This window comes from Periophthalmus magnuspinnatus, chromosome 2 (assembly GCF_009829125.3).
Source record: "Periophthalmus magnuspinnatus isolate fPerMag1 chromosome 2, fPerMag1.2.pri, whole genome shotgun sequence".
NCBI lineage: Eukaryota > Metazoa > Chordata > Actinopteri > Gobiiformes > Gobiidae > Periophthalmus > Periophthalmus magnuspinnatus.
In genome coordinates this window covers 259367-281156 of record NC_047127.1, presented here as the reverse complement: position 1 = coordinate 281156, position 21790 = coordinate 259367, and positions in this window count along the sequence as shown.

Below are 21790 nucleotides of genomic sequence, written 5' to 3'. Positions count from 1 at the left end.
TGTGACTGAGCTCCTCACCCTCTCTCTAAGAGAGCGCCACCCTGTGGAGGAAAATCATTTCTGCCACTTGTATCTGTGATACAAGCAGTGACCTCATCACTGCAGACGCTGATCCATTTGTCCATCCTCCCCTCACTGGAGAACAAGTGACAACAAGAACAAGAGACTGATAATGAGACTGATAATGAGGCTGATAATGAGACTGATAATGGGGCTGATAATGAGGCTGATAATGGGGCTGATAATGAGGCTGATAATGAGACTGATAATGAGGCTGATAATGAGACTAATAATGAGGCTGATAATGAGACTGATGATGAGGCTGATAATGAGGCTGATAATGAGGCCGATAATGAGACCGATAATGAGGCTGATAATGAGGCTGATAATGAGGCTGATAATGGGGCTGATAATGAGGCTGATAATGAGGCTGATAATGGGGCTGATAATGGGGCCGATAATGGGGCCGATAATGAGGCCGATAATGAGACTGATAATGAGGCTGATAATGTGGCTGATAATGAGGCTGATAATGGGCTGGTAATGGGGCCGATAATGGGGCCGATAATGGGGCCGATAATGGGACCGATAATGGGGCTGATAATGAGACTGATAATGAGGCTGATAATGGGGCTGATAATGAGGCTGATAATGAGACTGATAATGAGGCTGATAATGAGACTGATAATGAGGCTGATAATGGGGCTGATAATGAGGCTGATAATGAGACTGATAATGAGACTGATAATGAGGCTGATAATGAGACTGATAATGGGGCTGATAATGAGACTGATAATGAGGCTGATAATGAGACTGATAATGAGGCTGATAATGAGACTGATAATGGGACTGATAATGAGACTGATAATGAGGCTGATAATGAGGCTGATAATGAGGCTGATAATGAAGAGGAGAGGTTTACTCTTTCTTTTCCTTTTCCAGCTTAAATAAGTAAAGTGAAAAAAGTGTGAAAAGTACATTAGGTGTAGTGTATATATGTACATGTACATGTACTTTAGGGGTAGTGTATATATGTACATGTACTTTAGGGGTAGTGTATACATGTACATGTACTTTAGGGGTAGTGTATATATGTACATGTACATGTACTTTAGGGGTAGTGTATACATGTACATGTACATGTACTTTAGGGGTAGTGTATACATGTACTTCTTGTACTTAGGTGTAGTATATACATGTACGTGTACTTCTTGTGTTGATGAATCTGCTCGAGATAAATAAATGGAAAAGTAGATGATGGACAGACGTGTCCTGATGCGACACAAACAACATAAACTGCACAGAAACTGAGTTTTATTCATTTATTTTTCATATATTGTCTCTGTTTGTTCATGTCGTCCTTGGTCTTTGTTTAGACACAGTTCATTTTTCAAATATCACATGTTTTTCTCATCAAGTGAATCTTTAGTGTAAATAAATGTAAATATTCTTGTTTTTGTGACGTGACTGAAAAATGCAACGTTTGAGCTCAGTTTGAGCTGAATGAAAATAAAGATTTACATCATTTTTATTCACAAATGTGTCGAGGTTTGATCCCAGAGGCGACGTGTGACTGATGTTGTGTCTTTGAGCATCGATCAATCAGTGTGTAACTGTGTGTGTGTGTGTGAACAGTGTGTGTGTGAACAGTGTGTGTGTGTAGGTGTGTGTAGGGGTGTGTACGTGTGTGTAGGGGTGTGTACGTGTGTGTGTCCCATCGATGCACAGCCTTGTTTCCCTCTGCCCCGGGGCAGCTGTGGCTTCATTGAGTCAGTTCTGTATAAATCACTTTATTATTTTAAATACACAGATTATTTCTGTTTGAGTCGCTGCTTTTGTAAATGATTTATTCTATTTTTTTACAGCTCATTACTCGTCCTTTTGAAACCTTAGTGTTGTGTTTTATTAGAGAATAAGTAAATATAAATATATAAATATAAATATATAAATATATAAATATAAATATACTTACATCTGCTGTTTTTAGTTTTCAACAGTAACGTGACCATGAGCCCAGAGCTCTCCTGTCCTCTTGTCGTCCTGTCCTCCTGTCGTCCTGTCGTCCTTTTGTCCTGTCGTCTTGTCCTCCTGTCGTCCTTTCGTCCTGTCCTCCTGTCGTCCTGTCCTCTTGTCCTCCTGTCGTCCTTTTGTCCTTTTGTCCTGTCGTCCTTTCATCCTGTCCTCTTGTCCTCCTTTTGTCCTGTCCTCCTGTCGTCCTTTTGTCCTGTCGTCTTGTCCTTCTGTCGTCCTTTTGTCCTGTCATCCTCTCCTCCTGTTGTCCTGTCCTCTTGTCGTCCTTTCGTCCTGTCCTCCTGTCGTCCTTTTGTCCTGTCGTCCTGTCCTCTTGTCGTCCTTTTGTCCTGTCCTCCTGTCCTCCTGTTGTCCTGTCCTCTTGTCGCCCTGTCGTTCTGTCCTCTTGTCATCCTTTCGTCCTGTCCTCCTGTCGTCCTTTTGTCCTGTCCTCCTGTCGTCCTGTCCTCGTGTCGTCCTTTCGTCCTGTCCTCCTGTCGTCCTTTTGTCCTGTCCTCTTGTCCTCCTTTTGTCCTGTCCTCCTGTCATCCTGTCCTCCTGTTGTCCTGTCGTCCTTTCGTCCTTTTGTCCTGTCATCCTCTCCTCCTGTTGTCCTGTCCTCTTGTCGTCCTTTCGTCCTGTCCTCCTGTCGTCCTTTCATCCTGTCATCCTGTCGTCCTGTCCTCTTGTCATCCTGTCGTCCTTTTGTCCTGTCGTCCTGTCCTCTTGTCCTCCTGTCGTCCTTTTGTCCTGTCGTCCTGTCCTCTTGTCCTCGTCCCTCACTCTTGTCTCTGCTGAAGCCTCATTCAAATTCTGTTTTTATTTTATAATAAAATCTAATCAAACTTGAATAATGTTCATTTATATATAATGTTTTTAAAACCTGTGATTTCAAACTCAAAATGACACAGAAAATAAAACTGTTTTATGTTTCCTCTGTTTTCTGTTTACAGTGAGTCTGTCATTAGGTGAACGCTCCACTAGAGGGCGGCCCAACACCAACTATTCAGAGCAGACTGTCCTGTCCTGACCAAAGAGGCTCATGGGAGGAGCGTTTAGATTTAACCACAAATATGTTATAAATAATGTTACAATCTTAAGATAATGTTATGAAAACATCACAATATTTAAGTTTTAAATATTATAAATATGTCTCATAAAACACAGCTCTTTATAGAGACTTAATTCTAATAAACACTAAACAGACGCTGCTCCTAAAACAAACCTCATCATAAAAATAAGTCCTGATGTGTTTTATCCACAGACACAGAGTCGACCTCAGTCTGTGACGTTTGTCTGGAGACAACTCACACGACTTGTCTTATTCTACAAAACATCGCCCTCCTAATGGGACGATTCTCATCTCCAGCGGCTCTTTCTCGTGGGATTCCTCAAGGGTCAGTTCTCGGGACAGTTCTGTTCACATTTACGTGTAAGTTGGTCAGATTTTTAAAAAACATAAGAATAATTTCCATTGAACACAGACGATACACAGATACTTGTACACTGTTATATCACTGACCTCCTCTGTCCTCCTCACTGTCCTCCTCATCTTCATCCTCCTTGTCCTCATCCTCCTCCTCCTTGTCCTCTTACTCCTCCTCCTCCTCCTCCTTGTCCTCCTCCTCCTCCTCCTTGTCCTCCTCCTCCTCCTCGTCCTCCTCCTCCTCCTCCTCCTCTCACACTGAGGCCCCTGAGCTGTGGAGGTCCTGACCTCCTAAAACATTTTTACAGCACAATTATTTTTATTCTGTTTTAATCTGAGTCTCCTGTTTGTGTAAAGGACAAAGTACAAGTATAAATACAGTTTATTATTATTATTATTGTTATTATTATTATTATTATTATTATTATTATTATTATTATTATTATTATTATTATTATTATTATTATTTAAATACCTCTCTTCACTGTCTTAATGTGGAGCAAATAAATATTTGATGAAATATAGAATTTGAGATGTGGCAATTTATACATTTAAATAAAACCTTAAAAAAGAGGACGCCGCGGTCCAGGAGGACGCCGCGGTCCAGGAGGACGCCATGGACTAAGAGGACGCCGCGGTCCAGGAGGACGCCGCGGTCCAGGAGGACGCCATGGACTAAGAGGACGCCGCGGTCCAGGCCACATGAATGATGCTGACACATGTTTCGGTGCAGTAAGCACAAAAATAGAAATAAAATCCCAAAACACATGCTTTTATTTTAGTTTATATTTGGGTAAAAAGTTACATACTGCGGCTTTAAATTTACATGAAGTGTTTTTGTTTTTCTAGTGGATCATTTTCATTTCAATCAGTAAAGTTGTACTGTGGAACATTTATAGACACAAAATAAATGATCATTTTAATGAGTTCCACACTGCACTGTAGCGCCTCCTTGTGTCCACACAGGTCCTGGCTCCTCCTCTGTCCACAGTTGTAGCGCCTCCTTGTGTCCACACAGGTCCTGGCTCCTCCTCTGTCCAGTGTCCACAGTTGTAGCGCCTCCTTGTGTCCACACAGGTCCTGGCTCCTCCTCTGTCCACAGTTGTAGCGCCTCCTTGTGTCCACACAGGTCCTGGCTCCTCCTCTGTCCACAGTTGTAGCGCCTCCTTGTGTCCACACAGGCCCTGGCTCCTCCTCTGTCCACAGTTGTAGCGCCTCCTTGTGTCCACACAGGTCCTGGCTCCTCCTCTGTCCACAGTTGTAGCGCCTCCTTGTGTCCACACAGGCCCTGGCTCCTCCTCTGTCCAGGGTCCACACAGACAAAAGCTCCGAGCGCTTTGTCAGCAGCACAAAAGACGCCGCTGGATTTTAATTAAAACCGCTCCCGGAAGGACAATAAAGCGGATATTGGGCTTTTTGGTGACGTGGGCGTGGGAGGGGCTGGGATCAGATATCTCAAGGGGGGGGGGGCTCAGGTGTTTGCAGTACAGCGCCGCAGTACTCTGAAGTACAAGGTCATCGCTCAGCATTGACTCATATGAACCTGATGCCCCGGAGGAAGGGCAGTCTGTGACAAATGGCCCCGGCTTCATAATAAGGTTTTTGTTCAATAATACATCAATGGGCTGAGTAATGTGTGGATAAAGTACTGCACTTCAAGGACAGGGGGCGCCGCGTGGTATTGTTGTATGTGTGTGTCACACAGATCGAGTTCAGGGCGAGCGCTTTGAGGACCAGCTGTGGTTTATACAAAAAAGAGTACTGCAGAGAGGAGTACATGAACTTACATGTACTGACATGTACTTACAAGTACTTCTATGTACTTACATGTACTGATATGTAAATATATGTACTTACATGTACTTTCATGTACTTACATGTACTTGTGCCATGGTGATTATTTAAATCTGATTGGTCGAGCAGCAGCAGAACAAGATGAAAAATTAAACTTTGGTTAAATTGGGTCAAGTGAAAATCTCAGACGTCTGATCCACAAAAGCACAAAGCTCTGACCTTTGACCTCTGACCTTCTGCTCGTTTTCACAAACACAAAACTCTGTCCTGACGCTAAAATAATCTGAAGTTTGTCTGTTGGTGTCGTCGTGTTTGTTTTGGTTTGTTTCTGCGCTTCACCTTTGACCGCTGCACAAACCTTAATGCTGCTCTGTGATTGGTCCCCGTTTAACCTCACAGCAGAGCACGCTCTCTCGGAGCGCACGCCGCGACGGGCGACGTGCGGCGTCGTGCGGGGTCGTGCGGGTCATGTGGCGTCAACATAACTGCAGAAAGTTACAACATTTGGAAATAAACAAAAAATAAATAAAGTGAAACTCTGTGTGGGACTTGGACTCTTCTTTAGACTTTATATTTCAGACTTTAAACTTAATACGTTTTGTAAGAATTAAAAAGATTTCTGCAGCTTTGTTCTACTACATTTCCCATGAGCCCTTGCATGACCCTGGACAGGTGCGCTTAATTAAGGCTTTAGAAAAAGCCTCTGAGATCCTGAAGTGTGACAGTTTCCTGCAGAGCGACTCACGCAGAGCGAATCTCACACTCCACTCAGACCTATAGAGGCTTTTAATTGGTCGTTTTTGCATTTTTGTTATAATTAGGAGAAGAATTGTCATCTATTTTATGAACTCGGACAGGAAAAAATAACTTTACAATTAACTTTTGAGGTGAGAAGGAAAAATTCTCAAGTTAAAGTTAAAGTACCACAATATACTAGCACCACTGAAGTAAAAGTATTTGTGTTTTGTATTGTTAAGTAAAAGTTTATGCAGAAGAAAGTACAACTGTTTATGGATACTACTACTACACAAATATACTACTGTGACTATAAAGATACTACAATGTACATAAAGATACTACTATGACCATAAAAACTTGCTCCCAACTTTTCTAGCACCAAACAAAACTTCAAAATAAAACTACAAGTACTGCAGTGTACTATTATTCTAAATGGACACTAAAGAACCACTCACCCTTTAACAAACGCACAAACACTGGAGATGAGGGGTTAAGTGTTTTGCTCAAAGACACAATGACAGTATTCGTCTGTGGGAGCAGGAATCGCACCATCACCCTGTGGGTCAGAGGAGGAGCGCTCTACACACTGAGCCACCGTCGCTCCACTGTGATAAACATAATCACATTTTTGATCAGCTCCGAGCTTCTGTTTGTTGAACCAGAATCTGTTTTATTAAATTAGTCTCGTTTATTTTTTATTAGTTCATCATTTTCTCCAACACCAAATAAAATCCACACAGTCCAAAATCGACTCTTTTTCACGTGGGTTTAGTTCCATAAGTGAGTCCAGTTCTGTTCATTCCGTCTCACTTTTATTATTACTGTTTTTATTGGTTTATTTAAAAACAGCCCAAACGTCCCGTGCGTCCTCGTCCTCGTCCTCGTCTCTATTTGCAGGTCGGACGAGCGCCTGTCTGTGAAGCGTGACGCCCTGAGGGACGCCGCAGATCCAATACGACACCTGCCGTGTTTCTCCAGGACCAGGCTCAACATCTGCTGCGACCTTTGACCTCTGTCTGTGATGATGATACAGGTAAGAGCCACAGGACGAGCTTCAGTGGACGAGCTTCAGTGGACGCGGTGTCTCTGAGGTGAGTCCTGGGTAAAACCTGGAGGGGACGGGCCTCGATGGAGCTGGAGCTGGTCCGGACTCTGGAACATTCTCTGTGAATTAGATGTTTTTAAATTTTTGTTGAAAACCTCTTTGTTTGACCCTGAGTCGACTCTTGTGTCGTTTTATTTGATCATGTTTTGTTTTATTGCACTTTTTTAAATGGGCTTAAATAAATGTGACTTACCATTAAATAAATAAACACTTGGTTTGTCTGTTTTTGTTTTGCTTAAATGTTCCACACTCTGACTCTGACGTTCATCTCATCTCAGGTTTTTGCTCTAAAACAGAGAAACATCATTCTTACTGTGAGCAGGTTCACCTCTCCACAGATCTGACCTGTATCTAGGGTTGAAGACAGAAATGTGCACTGTGGAACATTTCAGCAAAGCCATAACATTAAAGGACACGAGTAGACACTATTTCTACGACAACAGACTCCTACGGCGCCCCACTGAGGTCAAAAAGGTTGTAAAATTTGAATTATTGTAAATGAATAAAAAAATCAGCCAGATTGTGCTTGTGTCTCTATGGTTCTCATCTCTTTTATAATTTACACATTTTAAATCATAAAATTCATCTAAAACCACCTCCGTGTTAAAAAACTGCTGTGTCCAATGAGACGTGAGCGCCCCCTATGGTGAGTAAAGATTTAAAAGCTCTGGAAAGTTCTTTTTTTTGCAGGTCTGATTTCAAGTGTCAAGGTGAAGATGATTTAATGTAAATTTTGTCATGAGTTTCATATTTTGCTCTTTCATAAATATCTGAATGTTTCTCTTGTCAACATCACACAACACATTTTAATGAACTCATGTTGTTCCTCTTGTTCTTCTTGTTCCTTTTGTTGTTCCTCTGGTTCCTCTTGCTATTTGTCTTGTTGTTCCTCTCGTTTTTCCTCTTGCTGTTCTTATTGTTCCTCTTGTTGTTCCTCTCGTTGTTCTTCTTGTTGTTCCTCTTGTTCTTCTTGTTGTTCCTCTCATTGTTCCTCTTGTTCTTCTTGTTGTTCCTCTCATTGTTCCTCTTGTTCTTCTTGTTGTTCCTCTCATTGTTCCTCTCGTTGTTGCTCGTGTTTTTCCTTTCATTGTCCCTCTTATTGTTCCTCTTGTTGTTCCTCTTGTTCCTCTTGTTCCTCTCGTTGTTCCTCTTGTTCCTCTCGTTGTTCCTCTTGTTCTTCGTGTTGTTCCTCTCATTGTTCCTCTCGTTGTTCCTCTTGTTCGTCTTGTTCCTCTTGTTCCTCTCGTTGTTCCTCTTGTTGTTCCCCTTGTTCTTCGTGTTGTTCCTCTCGTTGTTCCTCTCGTTGTTTCTCTTGTTGTTCCTCTTGTTGTTCTTCTTGTTGTTCCTCTTGTTCTTCGTGTTGTTCCTCTTGTTCCTCTCGTTGTTCCTCTTGTTCCTCTCGTTGTTCCTCTCGCTGTTCCTCTCGTTGTTGCTCGTGTTTTTCCTTTCATTGTCCCTCTTATTGTTCCTCTTGTTGTTCCTCTTGTTCCTCTTGTTCCTCTCGTTGTTCCTCTTGTTCCTCTCGTTGTTCCTCTTGTTCTTCGTGTTGTTCCTCTCATTGTTCCTCTCGTTGTTCCTCTTGTTCGTCTTGTTCCTCTTGTTCCTCTCGTTGTTCCTCTTGTTGTTCCCCTTGTTCTTCGTGTTGTTCCTCTCGTTGTTCCTCTCGTTGTTCCTCTTGTTGTTCCTCTTGTTGTTCTTCTTGTTGTTCCTCTTGTTCTTCGTGTTGTTCCTCTTGTTCCTCTCGTTGTTCCTCTTGTTCCTCTCGTTGTTCCTCTCGCTGTTCCTCTTGTTGAACCTGTGGAACCTTGAAGCCGTTGTATGTCCTTTATTTCCGCGTTGTCTTTTCCTCGTTGCTGTGTTCCGGCGCAGTCATGCTAACCATAAATCACATGTAAGTTTAGGGTGAGGCGTGTGGAGAAAAACAAGCCTTTGTGAATGAGCCTGAAGTGGAGCAGCTGTGGCTCGAGGAGAAACCACATTCTCCTGATACAAAATAAAACCAGAGAACACAGTATTTGGTCATGTGTGTGTCAACAGAGCAGGATGAGCCTTCAGCCATTTGATTCATTTAACTCTGTGTTTGTGTTTCAAAACACTGACAGAAATTCAACTTATTCTCATTTTAATGTGTCATTTTATGATGTTTTGTGTCAGGCTGCTCCTGTTTTTGGTGTTTTAATGGACTTATATACTTGTTTTTTTGTTTGCTTTTCTGTTTGTGTTGGATTTTAAATATGCTCATTGTGTTCCCTGTATAAATGAAAAAAGAAAAAAAAGAGAATCAACAACTATGGGATTTAGAGGTTTTAGAATTTGATGAAGTCATAGTTTCAGATGGACAGAGGGTTAAGGGGCGGAGGGTTAAGGGGCGGAGGCTTAAGGGGCAGGGGATTATGGGACTTTATGTGAGATTCTCTGTAGAAGAAATAAACTCAACACTCACGACTGTCATGATAAAAGTCGCTTTAGTTCATTTGTACAAAAATAAATTGAAGTTTGTGTCAGTTTTGTTTCCTGCAGATAAACCAGGTCTAAAATCTGAAATCTGACGGTTCAACGTCTGACTCCACCTCCACTTTGATCGTTCCTCAGGGTTAAACTATGTTGAAACACAGAAACATCTCCACAGGACGTTAAACTGGGACGACGGGCTTTTCACTGTCACACACTTGGGACACGGTCAGGCTGAAGTCAGGCTGCAGGTGGCGCTGTCGTCCTGCCTCCATCGATATGAAGACAGCACCAACTGACCAATCACATCACAGCAACATCACGTGACCACTGTGCGGCGCTAGTGAGCTCCAAACTGTCAGAGATGAAACTAAAGTGAATCTTAGTCTGGAAAAAGAAAATATTCAAATATATTCAAAGATTTAAACTTTAAGGATTGAAGAGGAGCCACAGGAGCCACAGGAGCCACAGGAGCCACAGGAGCCACAGGAGCCACAGGAGCCACAGGAGCCACAGGAGCCACAGGAGCTCGGGGCGTCTGGGGACGACTCTTCATGTTTAATATTGATCATTATGATCGTTTCATTAAGAGGCTTTGAACCCACAACCTTTTCCTGCTCTGAAATTAATAAAACAGAGAGAAGCGCTCTCTCACTCACTTATCAAACACGTCAGACTCACGTCTCGATCTGAGCTGACGACGAGTCGACAACGAGTCGACTTTGTGCTGTCAGAGCTAAACCAACACGAGCAGCTCAGCCTCAGCGCCATGAAAGAGCCTGTCAACAGCAGCTTAAACAGTTAGCATGTCAAGCAGCTAGCACAGTTAGCATGTCAAGCTAGCTGTTACCTCAAACTACAATATACTGAGGAAGTGAAGCTAATAAGACTTTAGTTTTGTTCTGACGTTCAGTGGAATTAAACATATTTCTCCAGTTTGATCCTTGTTGGACATTGAATCCATTTGAACATGACTAAAGTCCGATTAAAGTCCAATTAAAGTCTGACTACAGTCCAATTAAAGTCTGACTACAGTCCGCCGCAGAGCTGTGTGATCAGTCAAAACGTCATTTATCCAGACTCACTCCACAGTCGCTGATAAACTCTGAGGGTTTATTGAGAGTTTAAAGCCACAGTTTGGAGTTTTGGCATTTATAAAAAAGCTTTAAAGGAGTTTCCTCAGGGTCTGTGGCCCTGGGTGAGAGGAGCTCAGTCACAGGAGGAGCTCGGAGTAGAGACACTGCTCCTCCAGCTGAGGGCTTCTGTTTACTCCTGACCCCGGAGAGGTGTTCATGAGGAGGAGGCCCCGGGGAAGACCAGGACACACTGGAGGGACAAAGAGGACGAGAAAATCCACTGAATACTATTTAAAAAGTCTTATTTTGTGTTTTGCACAGATGTTTGCTCCTCCTCCTCAGTCGGGGTCACTTTGCGTTTGAACTTCTTACACTGTTTGTTTCGGAGGCTCCTTCTTTCTCTCCTGATTTAGCCACAGCGTTTAGACTCATGTCCTCCGTCCCTCTGCGCCCGTCCCCTCTCCTCACGGCGTTTAGACTCGTGCCCTCCATCCCTCTGCGCCCGTCCCCTCTCCTCACGGCGTTTAGACTCGTGCCCTCCGTCCCTCTGCGCCCGTCCCCTCTCCTCACGGCGTTTAGACTCGTGCCCTCCGTCCCTCTGCGCCCGTCCCGTCTCCTCACGGCGTTTAGACTCATGTCCTCCGTCCCTCTGCGCCCGTCCCGTCTCCTCACGGCGTTTAGACTCGTGCCCTCCGTCCCTCTGCGCCCGTCCCGTCTCCTCACGGCGTTTTAGACTCGTGTCCTCCGTCCCTCTGCGCCCGTCCCGTCTCCTGCCATGTCCCATCAGCTTCAGAGTCGCACACTGGTCCAAAAGGACACGGGACAAACAGGATTAGGATGATCTGACTCTGATCTGAAGACTAGAATTAATATGAACATCTACATGTACACAACATGAACGACCTGTGTGTGTGTGTGGGGGGGGGGGGGGGGGGGTGTAGGGGTGTGTGTGGGGGTGTGTGTGTGACACTGTGTGTGTGACACTATGTGTGTGTGTGTGTGTGTGACACTGTGTGTGTAGGGGTGTGGGGGTGTGTGTGTGTGTGTAATGGGGTGGGGGTGTGTGTGTGTGTGTGTAGGGGTGTGTGGGGGTGTGTGTGTATGTGTGTGTGATACAGTGTGTGTGATACTGTGGGGGTGTGTGTGTGTGTGGACTCTCTCTCTCTTGGAGCAGATTTTAACACTTTCTAACTCTAATATTTGTAGCTTTAATAAACATGAAGAATCAGACTGAGCTGTTTATGGAGAAAGATTCAGACCTGATCATTTATGGAGTTTTATGTCAGGAGATTGTAAACCTGAATCAGTCTGTAGTTGTAGTATCCTTAGAGTAGTAGTAGCAGTAGTAGTAGTAGTAGTAGTAGCAGCAGTAGTAGTAGTAGTAGTAGTAGTAGTAGCAGCAGTAGTAGTAGTAGTAGTAGTAGTAGTAGTAGTAGTAGTACTAGTCCTATTGCCTGTCTGGCGTGTTCTTCCTTAGCTCCGCCCCTTCATTATTCCTGTCTCCGTCCGTCTTTCATCCCACGCTGAGTTTATCCAGTTTCGTTTCTTCTTGTTTGTTTGTGAAAATAAAATCTAAAACATATTCAAACTTCCCGTGCTCTGTGTTTGTCTCCGGTCGATCGAGCTCCGTCTTTTATTCCACTTGTTTTATTTGTGACTGAGCTTTGATGTGTTTTCAGCAGCTCCGGGTCTAAACGACCTCATTTATCGCCGTGGTAATTGTTAAGAATATCACTGGTGATAATGGATCCTCTCGTGTGTGTACTCTGCTCAAGTGTGTTTTGGTCTTGGCTCAAATCTGGAGCCCACCCACGGCGCCATGAGCAGCGGCGCCATGAGCAGCGGCGTGGAGCTGCGAGCGGAGATGTGTGTGAGCGGAGATGTGTGTGAGCGTCACGGATTCTCGGGAAGGGGGGAAATACATTGGCAAAATCCGGACTTTATACATTTAGTGGTGCTCCCCGCTACGAGCGCTGTCAAGAGGAATGCCAAAGCACGCTGGGCTGCTAATACGAGCTAACACGAGCTAACACGAGCTAACACGAGCTAATACGAGCTAACACGAGCTAACACCAACTAACACGAGCTAACACGAGCTAACACGAGCTAATGGACCTGCTCTCACCACAGACTGTGTGAAGAAATGATTTAAGAGAGTGTGACGTCACCACAGCTTCAGCCAAATGAAGCTAACATGAGGCTAACACTTATAGCGGCTAATATTTGTAGTTCTGATCACGAGTATCATATCAACCAAAGAGCCAATCAGGAACGAGGCTGTTGAAGGTAACGCCCCTTTCCCGCCCACACCACTGGTTTAACAGGGAGCGGGCCCTTAGCAACGCTGTCAATCAAACCTGTTGCTAACGCTAATAAATTCGTTAATACAAACATTTAAGACCAAAATGACGAGTAAATGTGAAGTTTTTAATCTGATCACAGTGTACCATGTAAAGCTGCACTGTGGAACTTTCCTCCTCCGTTTGTGTCCATGGAGATGTTTTAACTTTGCTACTGTGTGATGTCAAAATGATGAGACGATTAAACCGTAGGCGACGACACCAGGCCAAGTTACAGGTCTGATCTGTGGATAAAGATGGATATTTTTATTTTAAAGCCGCACTGTGGAACATTCACGTCACAGTAATAACATCTCCATGGGGATAAGCTGCTAGAAACTTCAGAAACTTTACATTACATAACTTTTAAACTAATTAATGCAGCAGAGTAAGAGTTTGGACAGAAATGTATTGATCTAAAAATCCTCTGGTAAAGGTCAATATTCAGTCAGAAATAAAAACGTCGTTGTTGAAGTGAAAGTCAAAAACATGATTAACGTCTGAAGCGCCGCTCTGCGCCCGGGACCCACGGCGCCGCTTATCCCCCGACAGAACCGCTTTAAATGAACCCGCCGCTTTAGCTCACGCTCCATTGACTCCACAATTGATGTTTGTTTAGCTTTTAGCCCGTTTTAGCCTGTTAGCACGTCACATTTCCATAGCATGAGGTCCCCCGGGGCCTCGAGCGCAGAAGCCCGTTTAGCTGCTCTCGTGGTCGTTTTATTGCCCCTGTGGTTAGACTAATTGACCCGGGAGACCTCTGAGGCCGCGGTCGGGGTAAGTGCTCGTTTGTGCAAATGTTTTTCTGGTTTGAGTCAGAAACAACAAGCGGCTTAATTATGAGACCTGCGGCGTGGAGACCTGCGGCGTGGAGACCTGCGGCGTGGAGACCTGCGGCGTGGAGACCTGCGGCGTGGAGACCTGCGGCGTGGAGACCTGCGGCGTGGAGACCTGCGGCGTAGAGACCTGCGGCGTGGGGACCTGCGTTATAGAAACTGGACGTGAGAAATGAAAAAATGCAACACAAAGAAACAGAGAATATGACCACGAACCAGAACTAACTGTTGTGTCCATGAGCAAGACACTCACGGACATCATCACGGTAAAATCCACATGTGTAAAATTATGTTGAAACTGACCAAACATTCTCAGGATTTTTGCAGATTTTTGACTCTGAAATATGATATAAATAAGAGTCTAAATATTTAGCTCGAGGTCCAAATAGCGACATGTGACTGGACTTTAAAATGAAGCACAAACTCAGAAATGTCACCAACACTGAGTTTGGAAGATTTATTTTATTTATTTATTTATTTTTGTCTAACTATGTAGCAGCTTCTTGACATTTTATATAGAAAACACTGCTCCCCAGGGACGGGTTTATTGATACTTAAATGTCATTGTTATGAGTATTCTGGAGTCATGTGTGAATTATTATAACATTAATACACAGTCTCACAGTCTGTGGACACATCTGTGGACACGTCTCTGGACACGTCTGTGGACACGGCTGTGGACACGTCTGTGGACACGTCTGTGGACACGTCTCTGGACACGTCTGTGGACACGTCTGTGGACACGTCTGTGGACACGTCTGTGGACACGTCTGTGGACACGTCTCTGGACACGTCTGTGGACACGTCTGTGGACACGTCTGTGAGACACGTCTGTGAGACACTGACCTGCAGCAGTGAGTCTAAAACACTGCACAGATCTGATATAAACTCATTTATATTTATGCTTAAACACAAACAGTGTCCAGGAAACTGTAGGAGTGTCTACCCAGCATGCACCACTGCATCAGCCCACGCCCTAAACACTGTCTCTTTAACCATCACAAATGAACGTCTCGTAGTGCAGATGCCGTCCTGCCCTTCAGCCCCATCAGCGTCCTGAACATCTCCTGAACATCTCCTGAACATAGACTGTTTATGTAAATGCACAGAGCTAACCTGCTAACGACCGCGCTCCAAACAGGAAGTGATCATGTTGCACTTCCTGCTCCATCGACTTCAGTTCACTTTCTGTATAAACAGCGCCCCCTCTGTCCTCTCTCTGTCTCTGCTGCTTCAGACTCATTCTGGTCTTAAATGTTCGTATTAACCCTCTACATGATCCTGGGGTTTTTATTTCACTATTGTGTCTGTAAATCAAGATCTGAACATTAATAACAGACAAATCAGGTCCTTCTTTCCCCAAGGTCGCTCCTGTTAGCGTTAGCAACAGGTTTGATTGACAGTGTTGCTAAGCTCCCTGTTAAACCAGTGGAGTGGGGGGGGCGGGGCGTTACCTTCGACAGCCTCTCTCCTGATTGGCTCTTTGGTTGCTGTGATACTCGTGGTCTCTGCTTCAGCCTCGATGAGCTTCATCTGAAGCTGTGGCGACGTCTCAGTCACGTTTTTACACAGACTGTGGAGCAGGAGACGTAAAACTGAACATGTCAAACACTTAAACTGCTGAGCTGAGTCGGGGTTAAACCTGCAGTATTTGTACATTAATATTTATATATTTGAGTGGACGTGTGTGTCGCCTCGTGTGGATCCTGCTGCAAAAGTAAATCTACTTAAGTTAATACGACTTCAATTACAGTGTGGACAAAAAGAACAAAAAGAACAAAAAGAACAAGGCTGGAAAATGAAAAGAAGCAGAAAGAGCTCCTCCTGCAGGTCAAAGAGTCAGGTTTGTGGAGATGCGAGCCCACTCATAGTAAGAACACATGTTTTTCCATGAAATAAAAACAAAAATGGAAAATAAAATAAATAAAAAATTGTAATAGGGCCATATTTAAGAAAAAACTGTAAAACTTAAACTATAAAATATGATGTTATTTTAAATTAAAAAATATAAAGTTCGTTGACCTGGACATTTGACTCTTTACAGTGTGAGGCCCAGGGGTCAAAGGTCGCTGCACATAAACGTCTAATCTCCCTCCTCGCTGTTCCACTGGTGAAATGCGTCACTTGAGTTTTATTTTACTACATTTCTGTGGCGTTGAGCCGCGTGTGCAGCTCTGAGTCGTCGTCGCGTTGCCAGGTTTGGTAAAACGCCGGCGCTGCAGTTTGACAATTTTCAGTCCCATTAAAATCCATTTGAAAGAAGCGTCTGAAGAGCAGATGTGGAAACGGCGGCGGCGGCTTCGTGATGATCTGACGATGGCAGAGATGTGGTTTTTGGCAGAAGCGTCGCTGTTTGATCAGATGTAAAAGTGTCTCTTCAGTGACTCAGTGAAAAGACTCATTTTAGTCTCTATATATATTTGGTAATCGTGATTTTGTTCATTTTTACGGCATAAAGTACACACAGTATCTGCCTCTTTAGACCTCCACACTCTATGTTCAGTTTGTCTAAACATCAGGGGATTGAACCAACAACCTTCCTGTCAGGAAAAGTTATTTCCCAATAGAATGAGACATTTTCTTTAATTCAAGCAACAATTTAAAATGTTTAAATCTCCACATGACTCACATAACTGGAGTTGTGTTTTGTTTCATTCACACAAACAAACCTGCATTTTTAGGCTGAGTTCTTCTCTCAAACTGAAAACACTCTGTTCCACCTTGTGATGTCATCATGTGGTGATACAGGAAGTGCTCCACTGTGTTTTTAAACTCCACACACCTTCATTTATAGAATCATTTGGATCATTTGAGTCCTGGAGTTGTCTCTTATCTCGACTGAACTAAAGGTAAAAACATGAAAACTACCTCTTGATGACATCACAAGGTGGAACAGAGCGTAATAATAAAGAGTTAAACATGTTTGAATGAAACAAAACACATCTCAGTGTGTTTCTAAGGAGGAAACATCATCATAACATGGATTAAAGCTCATAAATGATCTTAATTAGTCCCTTCCTGTGTGTGTCACGTTGTTTGCAGTTTAATATTTGAGTTTGTTTTTAATATGGAAAAGTCCCATTGAGACGTAAACCGCCGTGTTTGTAAATGACATAATGACTGATGACCTCACGGCGACTGTCACATTTACACGGCCTCATTGGGTAAATAACGGGCAGATTGTGTCATGGGCCGGTGATAAAATCATTAAATATAATTGTGTTTTGTGAGGCTCAGGTACAAAGACTCTGTTTTGTTTCACGTTATTTTACAAACGGAGCTGAGAAAGTGAAAGTTGCACTGTGGTTTATAATAATAACTCCAAAGACTTTATTCTTATTATTATGGAACGTCAAAGATCTGTTCCCACAGTCACACACGTCTTTTTATAAATACTCGTCTCTCTTTCGTCTGCATTAAAACTCCATATTTTTAGACGTTTGTTCCGATGGTTTGTCTCATTCTGTCAAACTGAAGAAACAACATTTTAAGGTAAATGATGTAACTTTTCATCTGCTCGTCTCCGTGGAGACGCTTCGTCTGAAATGTTCCACAGTGTAAATGTGTCACGCTGTCACTTTTTCATTTGCTGTTGAATTATTGTTTCAAAATACCTCACTGTGAGCGGTGTCTCCACAGATCTGACCTGTAACCAGGCTCTAAAGGGAGAGGCGTGTTTAATGCCACAGTGAGGGACATTTCAGGCAGAAACTCTGTGGAAAGAGATCTGCATGTGTGAGTTTGTGTGTGTCAGTTGTGTGTCTTGTTCATGTGTCTCAGTCGTGTGTCTCGTCCGTGTGTCTCAGTCGTGTGTCTCGTCCGTGTGTCTCAGTTGTGTGTCTCAGTCGTGTGTCTCAGTTGTGTGTCTCGTTCATGTGTCTCAGTTGTGTCTCAGTTGTGTGTCTCAGTCGTGTGTCTCAGTTGTGTCTCAGTTGTGTGTCTCAGTTGTGTGTCTCAGTTGTGTGTCTCGTTCATGTGTCTCAGTTGTGTCTCAGTTGTGTGTCTCAGTCGTGTGTCTCAGTTGTGTGTCTCAGTTGTGTCTCAGTTGTGTGTCTCAGTTGTGTGTCTTGTTCGTGTGTCTCAGTTGTGTATCAGTTGTGTGTCTCAGTCGTGTGTCTCAGTCGTGTGTCTCAGTTGTGTGTCTCAGTTGTGTGTCAGTTGTGTCTCAGTTGTGTGTCTCAGTTGTGTGTCTTGTTCGTGTGTCTCAGTCGTGTCTCAGTTGTGTCTCAGTCGTGTGTCTCAGTTGTGTGTCTCAGTTGTGTGTCTCAGTTGTGTGTCTTGTTCGTGTGTCTCAGTTGTGTCTCAGTTGTGTGTCTCAGTTGTGTGTCTCAGTTGTGTGTCTTGTTCGTGTGTCTCAGTCGTGTCTCAGTTGTGTCTCAGTCGTGTGTCTCAGTTGTGTGTCTCAGTCGTGTGTCTCAGTCGTGTCTCAGTTGTGTGTCTCAGTTGTGTGTCTTGTTCGTGTGTCTCAGTCGTGTCTCAGTTGTGTGTCTCAGTCGTGTGTCTCAGTTGTGTCTCAGTTGTGTGTCTCAGTTGTGTGTCTCAGTTGTGTGTCTCAGTTGTGTGTCTCGTTCATGTGTCTCAGTTGTGTCTCAGTTGTGTGTCTCAGTCGTGTGTCTCAGTTGTGTGTCTCAGTTGTGTCTCAGTTGTGTGTCTCAGTTGTGTGTCTTGTTCGTGTGTCTCAGTTGTGTATCAGTTGTGTGTCTCAGTCGTGTGTCTCAGTCGTGTGTCTCAGTTGTGTGTCTCAGTTGTGTGTCAGTTGTGTCTCAGTTGTGTGTCTCAGTTGTGTGTCTTGTTCGTGTGTCTCAGTCGTGTCTCAGTTGTGTCTCAGTCGTGTGTCTCAGTTGTGTGTCTCAGTTGTGTGTCTCAGTTGTGTGTCTTGTTCGTGTGTCTCAGTTGTGTCTCAGTTGTGTGTCTCAGTTGTGTGTCTCAGTTGTGTGTCTTGTTCGTGTGTCTCAGTCGTGTCTCAGTTGTGTCTCAGTCGTGTGTCTCAGTCGTGTGTCTCAGTCGTGTCTCAGTTGTGTGTCTCAGTTGTGTGTCTCAGTTGTGTGTCTTGTTCGTGTGTCTCAGTCGTGTCTCAGTTGTGTGTCTCAGTCGTGTGTCTCAGTTGTGTGTCTCAGTTGTGTGTCTCAGTTGTGTGTCTCAGTTGTGTGTCTCGTTCATGTGTCTCAGTTGTGTCTCAGTTGTGTGTCTCAGTCGTGTGTCTCAGTTGTGTGTCTCAGTTGTGTCTCAGTTGTGTGTCTCAGTTGTGTGTCTTGTTCGTGTGTCTCAGTTGTGTATCAGTTGTGTGTCTCAGTCGTGTGTCTCAGTCGTGTGTCTCAGTTGTGTGTCTCAGTTGTGTGTCAGTTGTGTCTCAGTTGTGTGTCTCAGTTGTGTGTCTTGTTCGTGTGTCTCAGTCGTGTGTCTCAGTCGTGTGTCTCAGTTGTGTGTCTCAGTTGTGTGTCTCAGTTGTGTGTCTTGTTCGTGTGTCTCAGTTGTGTCTCAGTTGTGTGTCTCAGTTGTGTGTCTCAGTTGTGTGTCTTGTTCGTGTGTCTCAGTCGTGTCTCAGTTGTGTCTCAGTCGTGTGTCTCAGTTGTGTGTCTCAGTCGTGTGTCTCAGTCGTGTCTCAGTTGTGTGTCTCAGTTGTGTGTCTCAGTTGTGTGTCTCAGTTGTGTGTCTCAGTTGTGTGTCTTGTTCGTGTGTCTCAGTCGTGTCTCAGTTGTGTGTCTCAGTTGTGTGTCTTGTTCGTGTGTCTCAGTTGTGTCTCAGTCGTGTGTCTCAGTTGTGTGTCAGTTGTGTGTCTCAGTTGTGTGTCTCAGTTGTGTCTCAGTCGTGTGTCTCAGTTGTGTGTCAGTTGTGTGTCTCAGTTGTGTGTCTGTTCTTCGTGGGAGGTTGTGTTAACCTTAAACTGTGTCAGACTTTCTCTGGTGTCGGAGGCGGAGCTTTAATCTCACACATCAGGATCTGTTTATGCGCCGTGTGTGAACGAGGGGCCGCCATCAGGGGCCGCCATCAGGGGCAGCGAGGGATTAGAGACGGTCAAAGGGCAAAGGTCAAGACTTTGAACTTACAGAACGAACAGAAGTGTGAAAAACAGAAACACAACACGTCCTCCTGATTTTATATTTTATTTATGTATCTGAACATAAAACACAAAAACACCACAGATACAATCATTCAGTTTAAATCTTCACTTTAAACGTGTTTTGTCTTTTGTCAAAAGTAAAAGAAAAATCTGAACAAACGTCTTTTTACACAGACTTTACACGTTTGTCAAATATATTTAATCTGCTTCAAAATAATAATAATAATAATAATAATAATAATAATAATAATAATAATAATAATAATAATAATAATAATAATAATGACACATTTAAAGTCCCTGTGTGTATTTTCTACGTGCAGACACATATTCACTCTGGTCGTTCAAACTGACCCTGACGGACTCATGAGTCACGATGATTCAGGCTTTGACTTTGACAAACTCCATGTTTCATGTTAAACACTGAATCACGTCTGATCAGAAAACAAACAATTACCTCTGTGCAAACAGCAAACAGCGCCCCCTGCCTCTCTGTGAGCGCCACTCCTGTCCAGGTTCATCTCTATGAGGTTTTTAGTCATGATAAAATGAATAAATATTTAAAGATCAGACAGTGGACAGAGAGCTGCAGAGGTCAGAGGTCAGAGGTCAGAGGGTTAGGGTCAGACAGTGGACAGAGAGCTGCAGGTGGGTCAGGGGTCAGAGGTCAGAGGGTTAGGGTCAGACAGTGGACAGAGAGCTGCAGGTGGACGTCACTGACACATGTTAAATGTTAAACACAAATAAAATGAAAACTTCACCAGAGACGTTTCTGTGTTTGTGTCTCAGTGCTAATGCTAATGCTAATGCTAATGCTAAATTTGAAGCATAATAAATATTAAAACAAAGCCACACACTGAAGTATCCTACATATAAAAATAATTATGCTGTTTAATTAATTTTAATTTTAATAGGTTGTTACTTTATGTTTTCAGATTTTAAGGCTGTAGCTTTGACACCGGAGTCTGTTTATATAAATGCACATATCTAACCTGCCGCCGCCGCGTTACAAACAGGAAGTGATCACGGCGCACGTCCTGCTCCATCGACTCTTTGTCCAGTTCACTTTCTGTGTCCCCTCTGTCCTCTCTCTGTCTCTGCTGCTTCAGACTCATTCTGGTCTTAAATGTTCGTATTAACCCTCTACATGATCCTGGGGTTTTTATTTCACTTTTGTGTCTGTAAATCCAGATCTGAACATTAATAACAGACAAATCAGGTCCTTCTTTCTCCGACGCGCTGGTGGTAGATGGTGATTTTTATTCTTGTTTATGTCGTTGTACCACGGCCTGTTCTAACTATAAAAACACACTGCTGTTGTGTCCTTGGGCAAGGCCAAGGACACACCTTGTTTATATGAACATGCATTTAATTAACATGGATGGATCTTAATTTATCAAAATGCAAATTTATGCCATTATTATTATTAGAAAACATTTCATCATGACAGAGTCGGCACATGGAACGAACACGTGTGTGGAGCCTCTCACTGTTATTATTATTATTATTATTATTATTATTATTGTTGTTGTTTTTATTATTATTATTATTATTATTATTATTATTATTATTATTATTATTATTATTATTATTATCTTTATTAATATTATTAACCCCTGAAACACTGATCTCACTGTTGGACATTTATGGACATATTTTCATGTTGTTGTCCTCAGTCTCAGACTCTGGGGTCAGTCTGACCTCTGACCTCTGCCTCATAAATCTATGAATTAAAATGAGTGATGTTAATATGTGAGGGGTCAAAGGTCACAGAGCTAGTGTCCAGCACAGTCTTTATGTCTCAAGGACGAGTGGACACGAGACGAAACTGAGATGGACGGATCTGTTCTGATTGTCCCACACAAGACTGTCCCACAGGACTGTCCCACAGGACTGTCCCACACAGGACTGTCCCACACAGGACTGTCCCACACAGGACTGTCCCACACAGGAC